We start from the raw sequence: 12551 nt of genomic DNA, 5'->3' as shown, positions 1-12551 counted from the left end.
AATAGTCTCTTTCATCAGGATACCCTCACTTTGCTGGGGATGAGGTCGTCTCCTAATTGTGTCTTCTCTTTAGTACAAACAGGATATTGTGAGATCTCAAAAGTTATCTGACATTTCCCCCTTTCTGGATACCCAAGAAGCATGGTAGTAGTTACCAAAGCTGTTAGAACTAATAATTAGCAGCTCTATAGGGTAGCAATTTCCCTAGAGTAGCTTCTTAGAGTAGGAAGCAATAATTGTGAAAATGGGAGGAACAGGGACAGGAGCAGGAAGAGCCCAGTCTCCAGGAAGGGTCCAGCCAAGGTTATTATGAATGGCTTTATCCATTCATGCCCTTGGATCCCATTGCCTAAGTAGTGACTTTTCCCTCTCTCTCTTACATATCAACCATCTAGCTCTTTCCTCTAAAGCCTATAGAAATACTTAGGGCTCATCTACCCTTTAAAGATTCTTCCATTGATTCTGCTACCATGTTAACTAGCTCTCATTTGTCCTGGATTTACAAGTTTCAGGAAATAGCAGTTTAAAGTCACTGCTTCCACTTTCTCTCCAATACATCCCTGAATTCCATGAAATTTGTCCCAACTGAAATTATGCCATTTTATGATTCCTGTAACTCTACTACCTAGCAAATATACTCCCATTAGCCTCTCAAACTTGATCTCACCAAGGGTCACCAGAATAACGTTCCCTTCCCTACATCTCTTTCTGGTGATGGCTCCACCTCCAGTCAATGAACCAGTTTTCTGATCTTGATCATTTATTTATCCCCCATTTCTCATCTCATGTGCTCAGTTGATACATCCTATCAATTCTACCTTTATGACAATATCTTCCCTATGTCCCCTTTCTACTATGACCACTGCCATCTTATTTCAAATCTTCTTAATCTATAGTGATATGATGATCTCCTAACTGGTAATCCTGGCTCTAATTTCTCCTCTCAAACCATCCTTAAACTGCAACACAAATAACCTCACTAATTTGTTGTTTGGGCATTTCAGTCATGCCTATTACATCAATTCTAGCCAACTCTATTTGACTTTCAAAACTCCCCATAAACTAGTTGTTCTGTGGTTTCAGTCACATCCAACTCACTGTGACCCCATTTGGGGTTTGGTATATCATTACTTTCTCCAGCTCATTTTTACAAATGAGGAAACAGAAGCAAGAAGGGTTAATATACTTGCCTGGGGTCACATAGCTAGTAAATTTCTGAAACCAAATTTGAACTCAGGAAGATTATTCTTCCTAACTCTAGGTCTGGCACTTTATCTACTGTACCACCTAGCTGCTTTACTAATATATCTGGCATTTATCTTACCTAAAGACAATTATTGCAGCTCCCTATTGTCATTAGTTAAAATATAAACTCTTGGGGGGTAGTTGGGTGGCTCAGTAGATTGAGAGTCAAACCCAGAGATAGGAGGTCTTGGGTTCAAATTTGACCTCAGACCCTTCCTAGCTGTGTGACCCTGGGCAAGTCACTTAACCTCTATTGCCTAGCTTTTACCACTTTTCTGCCTTGGAACCAATATGAAATATTGATTCTGAGATGGAACGTAAAAGTTATATATATATACATATATATAAACTCCCATCCTGGCATGCAGCTTCTACAATCTGGATCCACCTTTTTTTTTCCAAGCTTGATCTCATAGTCTTTCCCATCACATACTCTAAGTTTCCTTGTTCTCATGTTCCCAATTCTATATCTAAAACTTAACTTACTTAGTTTTTCATATCTGGAAATGATTCTTGCCATGATCCTATTTCTGTCTGTTAAAATCTCTATGCCACCTTCCTTGACTGTGTCCTACACAAAAATTTCTTTCTTCCAATTTTTCATATTAATCTATCTCTCATTGGCATTTCTAATCTCTTGTCCTAATAAGATTTTTTTAAAAATCTGAATTTAATGCTAGAAAGGACTTTAGAAACTATTTAGTATAACTTTTCAGTTTAGTGATCATGGTGATGAACTGTATAATATGCCTGGCATGAGCTCCTATAATACAAGCCCTGTGATGGGATCCCTGAGACCTTCAACTCATTTTATAAGTTCAAAATTTTAAGTATTACATCCAAACTCACACGTCTCTCCAAATCCAAAACTCTCTCCTCCTTCAAGAAAAACAGCATAATTAATATAATAATTAATATAAATAATATAACCTGGTTCCCCACTTCCACCCAACAAGAGATTGTAAGTTCCTAGAATAAGATAAGAACTTCATCAATGTATCCTAGAATAAGATAATAACTTCATCAATGTATCCTAGAAAGCCTGTGAACATAGTAGGTATTCAGCAAATATTTCTTGAATTGAATTAAATTGGGCTCCTCAGTTGTAATAGGGAAGCATTATAATTTAGACTTGTGAAGCCCTTTGATGATCTTAAAGAGGGGATATTCGTTCTCACAAATATTTTAACAACATTTTATCATGAAGTGGTGAATTACCCCAAAATCATCCTATTCATCCAACAATTTGTGTTAGCCAGTTTATGTTTTATGAGCTAAGCTGGTGGACATAGGGAACATCAGTATTTCTGGGAAGGAAGCATTCATGTGTATAACTAATTGAATGCATTGCTGAATTCTATCTCAATTCAGCAGGGTGCTTTTTTTTTTCTTTGTCATACAAATACTGTTTTATACATTGTAGATATGCTGATAGATTTTTGTGTGGGTTTGCTGGGAGGAGTGAATTACAGTGCCAAAAGCTATTGTGCTATTCAGGAATTTACACTCAAGCATGAAATACAAGGAAAGAAAAAAATCTGAAGGGAAAGTCCACTAAGCTAAGACAATCATATGAACAGAATTCTCCAACATAGTTTGTTTTTTTTTTCTCTGTCAAAGGAAACTAGCCCTTTCTACAATGTAGGTAACACCTTTCTCTCCCTGAAGTTTTTACTAGAGAAAGTAGTTGTTTCTAACAAGTGGTAAACCTAGCTGGGGATGATCATCACCACATTCATCATAAAAATGGTCAAACAAAACAACGTGATTTATCTCGATTTATTGCTTTCTCCCATTATCTATCCATCAGCCTCATTTTCCCAATATTAATTAAGATATCTTACTTGTCATGAATAAAACAATTTATAATAAAAAATCATAGAATCTCTAAGACATAATGAATAGAAAATGGGAATTTCAAATGTCTACTTAAATATCATGAAGAAATGAGCCACAGATTACTTTCACAAATAGAAGCCTATGAAGGAGGGGTTGGTAACCTAGAATCCATGAACTTATCAATTTGATATTTTAATAACTGTATTTCAATATAATTGACTTGCTTTATAATTTTAATCATTCTAATTTATATATTTTAAAATATTCTGAGAAGAGAACTTTGGACTTCCAATAGACTGCCAAATCGGTCTGAGTCTATGACACAAAGAGTTTAATAACTCTTGCTGTAAAACAGTCTAAGGATATTTTGAGTCAAAAGAACTTTCTTCTGAATTCTTTTCATTAAATTATAAAGACTTAGTTTAAGTTCCAGCTCTAACATAAGCCCACAGAGAAGTCTTGTACTTCTCCATTTTACAACCTTCAAAACTTTTTTTTTTTAAACTCTTACCTTCCATCTAGGAATCAATACTGGGTATTGGTCCCAAGGCAGAAGAGTGGTAAGGGCTAAGCAATGGGGGTCAAGTGACTTGCCCAAGGTTACACAGCAGCGACGTGTTTGAGGCCAGATTTGAACCTAGGACCTCCTGTCTCTAGGCCTGGCTCTCAATCCACTGAGCTACCTAGCTGGCCCCCTTCCAAAATTTTTGCAGTCATTTTTATCATTGTCATATAATTTTAGCTAAAAATATTTTACATATAATTGTTAAAAAAAAGAAAGTCTTTTTAAAAAACACCTTTAGACCTGATGCCCCTTTTATCTACCAGTCATTTACCATCAAAATAATCTTCCTAATGTACTGTCCAGACTATATCATTCTCTACCTTATAAACTTTGAGTGACTTCCCATGGTCTCTTGGAAAAACTCTTTGTTGCTGCCAATTAACACCCTCCTTAATCTGGCTTGCAACTATGTTCTTCATTTTTTTTTAGGCTGTTCCTATTCATGAACTCTAGACTCCAGCTAAATTAGATTTTTAATCGTTCCCTGACCATGAAACACTATAACATACTCCTGGACATTTTTGTCAGCTTCTCCCCATGCCTGGAGTGCATTCTGTCTTCAACTATGCCTCTCAGAATTCTTATTTCCTTGAAGGTTCAGCTCAGTTACCACCTCCTATCAAAAGTCTTCTTTGATTCCAATTTCTTACCCCAGATTAATAGCACGTTTCCTTTCCTATGTTTTGTTTCTACTATACTTTCTGTTTATACATTATATCCTACCAATATAATGGCACTAAAAACAATGTGTACAATTTTACGAAAATAATTCCCCAGACCATCCTATAGTGATTAAGGTGATTCATTTTCTGATGAACAAATTAAAAGTATTCATTTTTTAGTTTTATAACTGAAATTTTTTAAGAGGTGAATCAGAAGAGAAACACTAAATTCAAATGAAATTCTAGGAAAAAAACTAATCAAATCCTATATCAAACTGTTGTGGGGGTGAAGAGGTGCACCCCTGGGGTTCAGGAAGGATACCTTTTGCAAGAATGCAAGACTCCAAAATTTAGCTTAAAAATAAAAAAAGAAATTTATTAATTTAGAGAGTAATGTTGAGAATGGCCAGGAGGATGGTACAGGTGGAACAGCAAGATGGAAGGCTGCTCCTTGGGAGGACAGCATGGATGGAAAAGCTGTCCCCCAGACAACATTAGTTCTTGGAATTTTATACTCTTTACAACAGATGCTGTGCCATGGTGTGGATGAGACTCTAGAGTGGTAACCCTCAGGCATTCAGTTAGGGGTTTGGTTATCTGACTGGGGTCTGCCTGGGGACATAGGAAATGACCCTCATAAAAGATTCTTTGGTTTTAGGGAACAGACAGATGTCTGAGATGTAGCCTGATAGAATTGAGGTGTAGCCTGGAGGTGCATCTCTCCCTCCATCTTAAATCTAAAGGAGGATCAAAGGAGGACAATCATGTCAGAGTCCTATAGGGGTCATTAGATGTTTTAGGCTAGGAGTCACAAGGATGTAAGGGAGCAAAGCAATTTCACTGATAATAGTTTGCCTGAGCTTCTGGGGGGATACAGTGTCCATGTCAAAATTAAAGAGAAAAAAAAAGTGAATACTTATAAAATGAATCAAATAAAATAAAACAAAAAATGAGCTCATTTTCATAGATGTTGGCTTGGTACTAATCTAACAACAGAAAATTCATGAAGTTGGTTTAGTTCAGATAAACAAAACTAATGCCATACTTTGACAGCCACCAAAAAAGCTATCTATACATTTAATATGTCAATTATTATATTTGCATTGAACTACATCTAAAAAGATTACGTTCATTATTTTAAATATATATATATATATATATATATATATATATATATATATATATAATCTTTACTACCGAGGCACAGAGTTGCAACACACTTTTTTTTTACCTCTTCCTGGGATTTATTTAAATATTCAAGCCCTTGGTTCAAACAGACCCCAGCAAGGAAGGCCTGCTGGTCTGAATCAAAGGGTCAGGACTCTCAGGACAGCAAACACATTTTTTTCTGCCACCTGGACATCAACATCCTCAGGAGTTCTGGATGAATGTGGTGAGATGGTGCCCACTCAGGGTCTTTGGCCCATCTTCTTTAGGGTTCAATTGAGCTCCTCAAATTTATGGATCTGTCAGATGAAGAAATCTCCATAGTGGCGGGCCACCTTGGTAGCTGCAATATGGATCATGTCTTTGTTGACGTAGAAGTCCACCTCGGAGGCTGACTGGAACTCTCCGTGAAGGGCAGAGATGCCACTCGTCCATACCAGGTTCTTCATCTTATCTTTGAAGAGCAGCAGCTGGATACAGAACTCCTGTTCAGTGAGGTCCAAGAAACCAGCCAGCTTGGCCACGGGCATGATGGTATAGAGCTTCAGGAAGCTGCGAATGGTGGACAGCTGGGCCTGCTGCTGCCCCTCATCTGCAAACACTTTCAGGGCTCTTTTGCTTCAGGCAAACACAGGAAGGGCTCCTTGTGGTAGTTGGGGTGCATGCTGTCCTAGTTGGGCATGATGAGGGACAGGAACTTAGGGCAGGAGTGGCTAAAGAGCTCCTTGTATACCTGGGGGTCCCCCTTCTGCAGGTGCAGCATCTTGTCTCCATGCTTCTTTCAGAGCTGCAGGTGGATGCTCTCATCAATGCACATGGGGTACATGGTCAGGGCAATGGCCAGCAGGGCATGCATTTGCTCATTCTGCTTGTTGATTGTAGCAGTCCAGCCCATATGTATAATTAAGATGTAAGGATTGTGTATGGACACATGGCCATTCTTGCGCATGGCAATGAATTCCAATCCCAGCATTGCTAAGGTTAAGGCTGGAAAACTTAGATCCCTTTGTCTTATTCATGCTGGGATAAATTCCACCTTTACCTTGTTCCAATCGACACCTGAACCAATCAATACACTCTGTATTCATGTTTATGCATTATGCATCTTTGCATATCAAAGACATTAAAAGGAACAGCCACCAGGCACCTCCCTCTCTCTCACTTGGATCTCACCCCTTGCGTAACACTGACTCTCTCTTTCCTTCTCTCTCACCTGGGACCTGGCCTTGGGCCAGGCGCTTTCCTTTTCCAATGCTAATACCTAGCTCTTTCTAATTCATCCTATTATCTACACCCCATTCTCTCAGCCATAAGGTTCATGCTTGGCAACTAACTTAAGGAACCTAGGCTAATCTCTCAGCTAAGCTCCATCATTTCTCTGACCTGTGTGGTGTTAATTTTGGACTACTGGATGGTTCTGTCCTTTGAGATTTCCAGAGTCCGGAGTGTGCTGTGGCTCCATTAAAATCAATACAGCTTGGTTTCTGACTCAATTCTTCCATCTCCCAGCTCTGTCTCGCCCCCGCTGAATCCAAACTACTATCCTTTCTCTCTTCTTGAGGCATTCGCAGCGAGTGTCTCATTGATCATCTCATATTTGTACATTGTTCTCTGAATGTAGAGCAGGATGTTGGCAAAGACACGAATGGCGTCCTGGTACCGGCGCATCATCAAGTAGGCAAACCCCACACAGTAACAGGTGGTGACCTGGCATTCAGGCACCTGGGAATACATGCTCTTCTTGTTCAACTCAATGTTCTCCAGCACCTTGATAGCCTGGTAGTAATCCCCCAAGAGGGAGTTGAGCTGGAACAGCCCCACAGGCTGAAGTAGCCGAGCATCTTGTAGAGGGAGTGCCAGCCATACTCACCAGCCACACTCTCAGGGTCGCCTCCACTGGGGTAGACTTCTAGCTGCTGGATGATATTGGATTTGTCTACAAGGGAATGAAGCACATTGAGGATGCTGTGGACATTCCAGACCTTGGGGTTGGAACGAAGAAAGTCAATCTCCTCATCTGACTTTTTAGCCATCTTCCACCGGTAATGGCTGAATGACTGAAACTGGTAGATGAATTCATCAATGATATCCCACAGCCACTGGTTGGTCAGTTCAAGGGGGGCAGGTCCATCAGCATTGAGAATGTAGTGGAAAAGGTTGCAGTAGTTGTAATAGGACTCAAACTGCCGCCGATTTTGGCATCGATGTGTCTGTAATAAAGTTCCTTATACAGGATCAAGGAGACAGGTTGCCATCATTGCCAACTTGTGGGGCAATGGCCTCTGCTTCTGGCCAGGGGGTATTCTTGAAGAACCTTTCAGTCAGCTTGGTCCAGCTGTTCTCATAGATGTCCTGGATCTCATACACCTTTTGGTCCATAACGTTGCTGGACACCCGGCTTGCCTGGAGCTCATACACTTTCTGGTCGATAAGGTCGGAGACGGTTTTATGGAAATATTGGATGAAATCCTGGATCACTTCTGGAATTACTTGGTAGGTCTGCTGCTCATGTTGTCGTTCATAGGCTAGGTCCTGCTTTGGGTCTCCTGTATGCGTGTCATAGTCGCCAGGGTAAGCATAGGGATCATATGCAGCCTCATTGCCGTAATCCTCGGACGGGTAGGACATGGCGGCGGGTTGGAGTCATGGCTCAAGAGTGCAACACACTTTTAAAACTGTCAAAAATATCAAATTACCTTAACACCCATAATAGATTTTCATGAAAAAAACTACTGAATTTTACCTTCTAGGTTAGCTATAAAATTTCATCTCATTCCAATGAAGGCAATAACTATGGCAAATATACTACTTCTAAGTTCAAATTCCATGAATTACAAAATCTGATTCTATATTGTACAGTGATACATTTGTCCCGCAATACACATAATTCATCCCCAACTTTTGAATCTTGTCAATGAGGAATTACAATGGCAAGATAGGGAAGCATAATCTCTTCTTTGCAGTAGGTGGGGAGGGGCACATAATGGTATATACGGTACACAAGTACAGAACACTAGCAGAAGGGAAGAAGAGAAATGAATGGCAAATATGTGAAAGAGGTTTTGCAAAGACCGCATGCTGTGGAACCGATGAGGCTGTGTTCTTGAATGTGGGGAAGAGCATAAAAGTGAACACCAGCAATTCCTGGGGAGCTCTTGGACTTCCTGTTGCTGGGACGGTCTGGAGCTGGAACTTCCTCTCTATCTCTGTGAATTGAGGAGGTTTGGGTTTCCTATCCCCTGAAGCTGAAAATACCAAATCTGGGGTTCCTGTCTGGAGAAACCCTTTAACACTTGAGATTCAATAGTGTTTCCCGATTACTGAAAGCATTTCCAACTGCTCTGAAGATCGGTGACCAGCTAGCTTGTACAAACTATCTGTGGTGGGAAGGCCAGAAGCCAATTTAGGCCAAACCTACTAGGGCTGAACCCTAACATAAAGGGCTCACCTTGAAGCTACTCAGAGGACCTGTTTATCCTACTAAAGTAATCGAGGAGGATTATATAGTGTCAGGTAGCCAGTTAGCCCAGGAATTTAGATAGACAGAGTAGGGATTAGGGAGTTTGGAAGCAAACAAGAAATTTCCATATGGAGATTGTACTAGGCAGGTGATTAGCTAGAACCCTTAGAGCTAGGGAATCTTAATTCCTTAATCATCCCCTTCAATATACCTTGTTTCCTAAAATAAATCCCTGTCTGGTATTTGAAAATCAGTCTGGGAGTGTGATAAGTATACTGGTCACTGAGAAGCAGACTCACAGGCCTTCTTCACTGTGGGGTACCAAGGAACCAACTAAACCTTGGTATCTCAACAATATCAACATCATCCCATCAAGGATCTACATTATTTCAACACAGAATATTATACCACCTTTTTTTTAAGGTGTTGAGTATATTTTTGCTATTATTCTCCTTTTTCTATTTTAATTTTGTTAATTGTTTATAAGAGATGACTCTCTTGGAGGGGAAGGGAAAGAAAGTATACCAGGCAGAATAATTAGTGTAAAAATAAGATATTTTTAAATGATAAGGCAATGGCCAAATGCAATTTAAAATTGTCAGAATGCCGAATTTTAAATTATGGAAAAGATTTTATGTGGATAAGTCCCAATATGAAACAATAAAACTATATTTGGCTAGAGTACATGTTTATGTCTATATAGGAATAAAGGTATGTCTGATGTTGGGGAAATTCACACTTTAATTGAAACAATTAAATCCTAGGGCCACCCTTTGTCACTGCCCATTTCTCATGTCATACTGGCACTAAAGGATAACAATTCTTTATACATGTGTATATGTATGCATATAAATATATTTGTCTCTCTCTGTGTGTATATATATATATATACACACACATATATATATATATATGGTTTACAAAGATGATCTCATTAACAGTTTTGTGAGGTACATAGGCCAGTATTTTTGTTCTCAAAGCTAAGAAAACTGCAATTCAGAATGAAAATCATATAACTTATACATATTAGACCCAAAAACTGAAGCCAGATACCCTCTGATTCCAGGTCTAGTCCATTTCCTCTCAGGCTAGATGAGGATGGTTTTTTGTTTACTTGTTTAATTTCCTTCTTCCTTTCCTTTGAATCAATAGAGAAGCAAAAGAGTGCTGCAGATAAAGAGCTCAAAAGAGTGCTGCAGATAAAGAGGTTTCTGGCTCTAAAGCCAGAAAGACCTAGGCTCAAGGTCTATCTAGACACATCAGAGGCAGTTGGTAGTACAATGGATAGAGCACTGAATCTGAGGTCAAGAAGATATAAATTCAAATCTGTTCACAGACACTAGTTCTGAGACCCTGGGTAAGTTACTTAAGCTATGATTGCTATAGTTTCCTTAGCTATAAAATGAGTCTAATAATTGTTCCTACCTCAAAAGGTTGTTATGAGGATCAATTGAGATAGTAATGATAAAAATAATTTAAGTGGTTAGCACATGTCTGACTCATAGTAGGCACTAAAGAACTATTTATTCCTCTATTATCAATAATGCAATTATCCAGGACAGCTCCAAGGGACTCATGATAAAAATGCCTATCTATCACCACAAAAGGAACTGACAGAGTCTGAAGCAGATTGGAGAATGCCATTTTTCACTTTATTTTCTCTATGAATTTTTTCTTCAGCATAAGACATATATGTCTTATTTCACAACATGGTTAACATGGAAATATATATGTTGTATGATAATACATGTTCAACCTAAATCATATTACCTGCCGTCTGGGGGAGAGAAAAATGGTGGTTAGAAGAGAGTAGGGATGATAAAATATTATAAAATGTTAAAAATTATATCAACATGCTATCTAGAAAACAATTTAATTAAAAAATGCTTATTTCCTTCCCTTTTCCTTCCATTCTAGTTATGTGAATCTCTGCAAGTAAGTTACTTAAACTCTCAATGCCCTGCCAACTCTCAAAAATTTAACTTGCAGAGAAGGTATAGAACTGTATTGGAAGAAGGGATTTCCTTATCCCACAGTCCACTATACTAAAATCATTTCTCCCTCATTTTTATTATTATGAATCTCACAAACTCAAATATTTTCTAGTAAGATGGGGGCGGGGCAGACATAAAAAGTTCTGCATTTGAAACTGGTCATCCTCACTAATTTCAGTTTGGACTTTTTTGGTATTCAAATTTAACATGGAATGCATCAATACTGCCTTATTTGTCTATGTTTTCTGAATTTCTTTCTGCTCTCTTCCTATTATTTTTTAATGCTTTCATCAAACACTGTTCTTTCCTTTTTTTTTTAATTATCACTAACCCCATCATGCTGGAAACTCTTGCCCTCAAAAAAAAAAAAACCTCTCCCTTATTATGAATTATATAATCAATGCAAATTAAATCCATACATTGGACATTTCTGAAAATGTATGCCTCATTCACCAAGGCATGATTCACCATTACTTTTTCTGGAGTTTTAATTATTCATTTCATTGACCATAATTCCCAAGTCTCTCCCAGGAATGGAAGGACATCTGGGTCTTTCCATCTAGCACACTAATGTACCCTTAGGAATTCCTAACCTTCCCATCTGTTCTGTAGTCGAATTTTCTTTTATGTATTGACTCCCCAATTATAATGTGAACTCCTTGAGATCAAGAGCCTTTTCACTTTTTCTAATTATAGATTCAACATTTAGTACAATTCTTGGTGCATTATAAATACTTAATAAATATCTATTCGTTCATTTATTCCATTGTTTTCCTTTAGGATGTTCTATCAGTTGTATACATTTTTACTCATTTACTATTCACTTTACTCTGTGTCAATTCATATGAGTCTTCCCATTGTTTTCCTGAATCCATCTGTTCTGTCATTTCTTTTGACAAAATAATATTCCACCTTATTTATATTGAATTATATGCATTTGTTTAATCATTCCCCATTTTCTGAGTACCCACTATGTTTCAAGTTCTTTGATGCAACAAGAAGTACTGCTACAAATATGCTGGTACATAGAGAATCTTTCCCTTTTCCTTTGGTATCTTTGGGGTATACACATCATAATGATAATGCTGGATCAAAGAGCTTATACAATTTGTGAGTTTAGTCATTACGTTCCAGACTAATGTGATCAATTCAAAGCTCCAAGAATTGTACATTTGTGTGCCAGTCCTTCCAAATTTCCTCCATATATTGTCATTTTCCTTTTTTGCCATGTGAGTCTAACATGTACAAGACATAAGCTATTATTAAGTCATTTTTAAAGTATATTTCTTATTTGCAACTTTCAATATTTCTTCATATGGTTGTACATAGCTTCCTTCTTTTGAGTACCATGCATTCATATATTTGATGATGTTATATAATACATATTATATATACATATATGCTTATATTCCATCTATGTGTATATATTTAAAGAAATAGATTGAAAAGTGAAATATAAATAGCTAACATAAACATAACATGCACATACACACATATGCACTCATGTATATTTGTACCAATTTCCCATATATCATTAATTAGAATTTTAAACATATATATATGAATAAGACATAGATAGATAGATGAATAGATAGACACAGATGGATGTATATGTCCAA

At 37.9% G+C, this 12551-nt stretch overlaps 1 protein-coding gene and 1 pseudogene across 1 annotated transcript in view; both read right to left on the bottom strand.

Annotated features, from left to right (window-relative positions):
- PREX2 (phosphatidylinositol-3,4,5-trisphosphate dependent Rac exchange factor 2) overlaps positions 1-12551 on the bottom strand; it is a 421865-nt gene that overhangs the window by 311146 nt on the left and 98168 nt on the right. The gene's annotated exons all lie outside the window — the stretch shown is intronic.
- On the bottom strand, positions 5532-11255 carry LOC100021134 (eukaryotic translation initiation factor 3 subunit L-like; annotated as a pseudogene).

The sequence above is a fragment of the Monodelphis domestica genome, chromosome 3 (assembly GCF_027887165.1).
Source record: "Monodelphis domestica isolate mMonDom1 chromosome 3, mMonDom1.pri, whole genome shotgun sequence".
Lineage (NCBI taxonomy): Eukaryota > Metazoa > Chordata > Mammalia > Didelphimorphia > Didelphidae > Monodelphis > Monodelphis domestica.
Note: the sequence above shows the minus strand (reverse complement) of the source record. Positions and strands in the feature narration are given on the sequence as shown.